Consider the following 6,733-nt stretch of genomic DNA (forward strand, 5'->3'; position numbering starts at 1 on the left):
AGAACTGATCCCAGGGACAGAGCCCGTGCCCGGCCGTGCATTTTGGGGCCATTTTGGTTCATCTTGGGTGCAGCCCTGGCTGGGCTCTGGTGCTGCCCAAGGTGCATCCATGGAGGAGATGCTTTGAATCAATCCCTGCTTTATTCTGTAGCTCTGCCCAGCCTCTGCTCTGGGGCAGCCTGCACAAGGCATCACCAGAATGATTTGGGTTGGAAGGGACCTTAAAATCATCCAGTGCCATGGCAGGGACACCTCCCACTGTCCCAGGCTGCTCCAAGCCCCAGTGTCCAACCTGGCCTTGGACACATCCAGGGATCCAGGGGCTCCACAGCTGCTCTGGGCACCCTGCTCCTCGGTTTTAGGATGAGTCAGGGGCTTCCTGGGGCTGAGAGGTTTTTCCTGAGGATGTGGATGTCCACAGAGGTGTCAGAGTCTGGAGCTGAGCTCCCTCACTATGGACGTGGCCAGAAAGGGTGGGGAGGTCACTGCAGTCAGGATTAATAAGAAGCTCCCTGGTTTAAGTATTTGAGCCTTCACAGTCTGCACTCACACACAGAGTTATTAATGCAGATGGTTTAAAGAAGAAACTCCTTAAATCTCTGTGGAATCATAATTTGCTCCTGTGCATTGCAAGCTGTGTGTGCAAATGTTAAGGGTTTTCTGACTGCAAGGCAGGCTCTGCCCTTGGATAGACTCTGTTATTTTCCCTCCAGAGTGAGACAAGAAAGTAAATACTTCTTGGAAGTAAATAATTTCCAGCTGAAGACTGGTGGATATTGTGGACACAGACTTCCAGCTACCATTAATGTCTAACCTGAGGTTGTAACTGGAAAATAGCAGCAGAATGGGCTTTTGCCTTGTGGCTATTTTTTAATTCGAAGCTCTCTTGAGTAATACTCCAGAAAAAAAAAAAAAAAAACCAAAAAAACTTCTCTGACCAGCCCTTGGCACTTATGTTAAAGCTTCTTGTGCAACCTCTGGCATAAATTTGGGTTTCTGCAGTCAGGGCTGTGGAGAGCCCTTTCACTCATGAAGATTTTCAATGTGTTCAAGGCCAGCCTGGATGGGGCTCTAAGGAAGGCTCCCTGCCCATGGCAGGGGGCTGGAACAAGATGATTTTCAAGGTCCTTTCCAACCCAAACCATTCTTTGACTCTATAATTCTTCAATTTTACTGGGCATTCTGTGACTCTGAGGGTAGAAATTGCCTATTTTTGAAGAATTTGAAAATCTCCCCTCTTTGTTTTTTTTTTGTCCTGTGCCTGAGGACAGGATGTTCTGCTGGCCATATGTAGGAGCTCGTGAATAGACTCCAAAAAATGCACTTTAATGAGCTTTCCAAATGGAAGCAAGGTGTGTTTCCTCACTGCCGAATCCCCCTGGCCCTGGGTGACATTCTGTGAGGCAGAGCATGGGCGAGGAGTTAAATGAGGAGCATCTGATGAGTTCAAGGAGGAGTTAAAGCTGCTCTGAGCCCCCTTATGGGCAGGATCCATACCTGCCACGCTAAGGACAGAAAAATCCCAGTCCCTTCACAGGAATTTTGATCACAGAGGATTTTCCTCCTCCAGAACCCGCATGGACAGGGGTGATCCCATGGGTGTCCTGCAGAGTGTGGGGTTGGGATGGGCTGGTTTGGGATGTCCTTTTGGCAGAGACTCCACAACACAGTCATGAGGCTCTGCCAGGAGTCCTTGGGCATCATTAAAAATTGCAGTGCTGTGTGGAAAAAACTGGATTCAATAACCTCCAATTGTTCAATACTTCTATTCCAGCTATTAATAAAACATAAAAATTGTATTTTCAACATCAGCAGCATTCTAGCAAAGAATCTGGAGAAAACCTCCAAAAGCCAAGCAACTAAAAGCCAAAAAAAAATCTTCCAGAAAGCCAAGTGGGACTGAGATTAAAACTTTTCCTTTGGGTTTGCTGCCTGGTAAAGCTGGGGTTTGTTCAGAAACATAATATTCTGCACAATCAATATATTAATATTTATATATTGATATATAAAATATATAAAATACATATTTATATATTAATATCCCCTTAATATATTGGGAATATTGCTTCCTAGTATCAAACTGCCTCCACCAGTAAAAATTGTACATTCACATAAATGTAACACATTAAACCTTATTTCTTTTTAAAATCTGCCAGGGCTTCATTGTCCCATCTAAAAAATAACATCCTGGAGCAGGAAGGTGATGGAAGCACTGAACAAGGTGCAAAGCTTTTAACAGTAATGAAAATCAAAGAAATTATACAACAGAAATGGGATCTTTACAGTGCATCAAGCACTGCTGCTTAAGACATAAATTAATTTATTTGGGAGAGCGTTAATATGAATTATTCTACTTCTTGCTTTTATAAAAGGATATAGACAAGTCCTGAATAAAACTGGTTTTATATGTAAAAATACAATGAGAAGATTGTGACAAACACAGTAATCCTACACCAACAGTGTCCAGAGTTCCTGAGAGGTGAAAGAAAGAACATAAAGCTTATACCCCTAAACCTATTGTGAAATATTTGAATATATCCCTTGTGATGGGGATTTTATGTAAATGTAAATGAAATTCTGTTTCTCTGACACAGTTTGAAGGAGAGATCTTATTTTCCTTCCAAAGTGCCACGTTTCAACAAAATGACTACAAAACAAGGCTCCGAGCACATGCTTGTGAAAAAACAAGCCTTTTCTGCAGTGAAATTATGTATCTTGGGAAGCTCAAACTGAACGTGGTGCAAATGCACTGGCAGGAATCCCACGAAGAATTGAGCCTTTCACTAATTGAGGCTGTGGTTGTGGGGCTTTTGGGTTGGTGTTGCTATAATTAATCCTTTCCTCATTTGCTTATGAGGCAAAATCATTTGGTAATGATCTGATGGCATTGTTGTGACGCTGCAGGAGCCCTGCCTTATGTAAGGAAATCAATAACCTCAAGTATTGCAAAGGCTTTGGGAACTGCCCTCAAGAAGAGTTGGCTCCTGTTACTTCTCATTTTCCCACAGGAAAGTAATGAGTTCCCCAGCTGGTACTCACAGTTCAGGCCTTTATTCCCATATTCCCTGGGAGATAGGCTTGGAAATGGGAGGCCCAGCATTAAAATATCCAGGTCTCCATTTCCATAAAGGCTTAACTCATTAGTTCACTTCAGAAGCTGAGTTAGGGCAAAATGTGGATTTGCAAGGAAAAGGATTTGTTATTCCCAGCAAGGAGTCCCTGCAGGGAATCACAGGATGGTTTGGGTTCAAAGAGACCCTAAGGATCATCAGGGACACCTTCCAGTAGAGCCCCACCCCGGGCATTGTAGGAATAAATAAAAATCCCAATTGACTCTCACACTCGGCTAGGGCTCACCTAGGTGTTTGTCTCTTCCAGAATTCTTTGAAACAGAGAATTTATAAGCAAGAAGGAAGGCAGGCAGAGCAGGAAACCAGTCCTGGTGTGATTTGATAGATTGCTGATAGTTAAAGCACAACGCAGAGAGGCCAGGGATCTGGATTCCAAACCAATAACTCTCCATGTACCTATAGTTTACTGCCTATCAGCACCGAGGCAAGATCAAATAAATTTCGTTTGCTTAATGAAAAACGAACGTCCTGACACAGTGAACAGCCCAAAAGTGACTAATCCATCTCTATCTCCCCCAGTGAATAGTATTAATTATGTTGTTTGCTTTCCTAGACTAATTTTTTACTAGTCTGAGGTAATGACTGCATATGTAACTGCTAGAACGAGATCGGTACAGGTGAGCTGAGCCAGTGATTTACAACCCATCAGAGCAAGAAATGCATCCTGGCTGCTGGTGCATTGTCACTAACCCAACACTTCCACTTTTTCTGTTTATTTAAACTGCTCCCCAGCTGTCTGAGGAGAAGAGGGCTCTGTCAGGAGGGGTTTTTGCAATGAGCTGACCACGGCTGACCGGCACAAACTCCACCTGTGCCCCTCAGCAGTGGGACAGCTCCCTGAGCTGAGCGTGCAGTTCCCTCCAAGTGCTTTTCTCCACGAGTTTCCTGCAGGCAGAGCAGCCGAGGTTGGGCATTTCTCAGTTCCTGCAGGGCTCCCTCCCTCCCTCCCTTCACGGGTGTTGTGTGTGTCCTGCTGGGGGATGCAGCAGGACCTGTAACACCGCACAGAGAACCGCTGCAAAACAGCCCTAAAAACCAGCCCCGAGCGAGCTGCTGGAAAATCTGTCATTTTTTAACCTCTTTGCTCCCAGCTCCTGCGTTCCTTCGGCTCAGGAAAGTTTAGTGGCCCTGCCTGAGTCTTCCCCTGGCTCCTGGCGCCCAGCAGGGAGCGGCTCGGGGGGGATTTTAACACCGGTGGGGGCTTCTCCCGCTTTTCCCAGCGCAGAATTCCCGTTCCAAAGCCCCCGAGCCGCGCATCCCCCGCGCATCCCGCGCTCCCCGGCCGCTGTCCGCGGTGCTGGAGCAGCCCAAGGCAGAGCCCCGGGGCTGTCGGAGGGGTCGAGGAGCAGTGAGGGAAAGGGAGGCATCCTAAGCATCCTAAGCAGCCATGAGGAGCGAGCCCCGAGGCAGATTCCCGGAGAAGATGCTCCGGGCACGGCGATGCGGGAGTCCCCGGCTCCCCGAACCCGCGGTCCCTTCCCCGCCGCGCTCCCCCGGCCCTTCGAGCCCTCTTTTACCACGAGACCAAACTTTTGTCCGTGGTATCTTTCTCCCCACCTTTGGCACCGGACCTGGCCGGGAAGGGACGGCGAGGGCCGGGGGGGGAGTGGAAGAAGGGGGGAGTTCTCCCTTACTTATTTATTTATTTCGCTCTTTCCTCCCTCAGGTCGCCATGGTGATACCGAGCTCGCTCTCCCTCCCAACAAGAGGAGACGGGCACCCCTCCGTGAGCACCCCCGTGTCCCCGGGGGAGGCCGTGCCCTCCCTGACCGCCCCCTCATCCCGGCTCGGGCTCCTCTCTCCGCCCGGCCCCGGCTCTGCTCATCCTCGCCCCGCTCCCCGCGCTGCCCTCCCGGCGGAGAAGTGAGACGGGAGCAGCACAAGCAGCATCGTCCCCCTGCTCCTCTCCCCTTCCCCGCTCTGAAGTTCTGCCCACCCCGGGCACCGCCGGGCGGGACGCGGTGCCGGTGCCGAGCCCCGGAGCCGGGGGAGGCGGCGCAGCCCCGGCCCCGTCGCGGCGGCGGCGGCAGCGGCGGCGCCGCTTTTGCCCGAGGGCGTAGGGATGGGGGCTCCCGCTCGGGAGGCTCCCGCGACGGCAGCGGGAAGCGGGGGGACCTCGGGGCCGCCCCGCCGAGCCCCCCTCGGCCGCGGTTCTGCCGCTGCCACTTCGCCCCTGGCCCGGCGGGCAGCGGCCGCTCGCCCCCGGGTTACATAAGGAACGCGCCGCGCATCCCTCGCCACGGCCGCCGTGCCCGCTCGGGGGGCTCGGGGGGCTCGGGGGGATCGAGGAAAGGCGATTTTTGGGGCAGGGGAGGGAGATGGAGAAACGCGAGCCTTGAGGGCACAGGCAGCAAACCCGCTTACCCCGAGCATCCCCCGCGCAGCAGCGTCCCCTCGGGCAGGGCAGCCCCGCTTACCTGGCGGCTGCTGTCACTCCATGCCGGCTCCCCGCGGGACGGGACGGGGCAGGGCGGCTCTGCCCGGCGCTGCGGGGCTCCGGCTCCGTGCGCACCGGCTGGCTGAGCGCCGCTGGCTGTCACACGGCCCCGAGGATGCTGTCGGGCGTCTCCATTCCCCACGCCCGCTCGCCCACCCCCGGGGGCCGCGGGGCTCGGCCGGAGCGGGCAGGGCCGTGCGGGGCCGTGCGGGGCTGTGCGGGGCTCCGGGCGGGCTCCGGGCGGGCTCCGAGCGGGGGCTGCGCTGGCCCGGCGGGCGCGGAGCGGAGCGCGGAGCGGAGCGCGGAGTTGGCGGCAGCAGCGCCCTCTGCGGGCGGCGCGGGGCGGCGGGGGCGGCGCGCTCCTTCCGCGGGGGCGGCCCCGCTCCGCCTGCGCCGCCCCCGCTGCGCTCCCTCCGCGGGATGGATGGAGGGATGGATGGAGGGATGGATGGAGGGATGGATGGAGGGATGGATGCCCCGCGCTGTCCCTCCCGCCGGGATGCGGCTGCCTCGGGAGCGTCCCGCCTACCCCGGCGCTGCGCCCTCCCCGCGCAAGAATCGCGGAATGGTAGAACGGGTTTGGGTTGGAAGGGACCTTAAATATCGGTTAGTGCCATCCCCCCCCGGCCGTGGGCAGGGACGCGTTACACTCACCCCGTTTGCTCGGAGCTCCATCCAGCCTGGCCTCGGAGCTCCATCCCACCCGGCCTCGGAGCTCCATCCAGCCCGGCCTCGGAGCTCCATCCAGCCCGGCCTCAGAGCTCCATCCAGCCCGGCCTCGGAGCTCCATCCAGCCCGGCCTTGGGCACTGCCGGGGATCCAGGGGCAGCCCCAGCTGCTCTGGGCACCCTTTACCCTCACGGCAAAGAGAGAACCACAGCGGCATCCAGGGAACACCAGGGTTTGCGTCCCACAGGCCTCCGGCACATAACCAGGGCAGATCTCACACCTCATCCCCTTTGGGGCACTTCCCAGCATCTTTACCTCCCTCCTCACTAATGGAGCCTTTGCCGTTGCTTTCCCACTCCCAGGCTTGGCTGAAATTGGCCAACAGCTCCCACATTCCTGCTTGGAACAGCTGCCAGGTGAACAGGCAGATGCACACCTTGAGACATCAACAGATGCTTTACTTCAACCTAATTTGCTGAGAAAACCTGGCTGGAAA

General features: G+C 54.4%; 1 protein-coding gene across 2 annotated transcripts in view; it reads right to left on the reverse strand.

Annotated features, from left to right (window-relative positions):
- KCNJ6 (potassium inwardly rectifying channel subfamily J member 6) overlaps window positions 1–6,106 on the reverse strand; it is a 172,085-nt gene extending 165,979 nt beyond the window's left edge. Inside the window, exon 1 of one of the 2 annotated variants that reach the window (XM_077193198.1) lies at window positions 5,549–6,106. The gene's annotated coding sequence lies outside the window, so the exon portion shown is untranslated. The remainder of the gene's footprint in view (window positions 1–5,548) is intronic. The other variant, XM_054628433.2, reaches the window with a different exon arrangement.
- Between the last annotated feature and the right edge of the window lie 627 nt (window positions 6,107–6,733).

The sequence above is a fragment of the Agelaius phoeniceus genome, chromosome 2, assembly GCF_051311805.1.
Source record: "Agelaius phoeniceus isolate bAgePho1 chromosome 2, bAgePho1.hap1, whole genome shotgun sequence".
NCBI lineage: Eukaryota > Metazoa > Chordata > Aves > Passeriformes > Icteridae > Agelaius > Agelaius phoeniceus.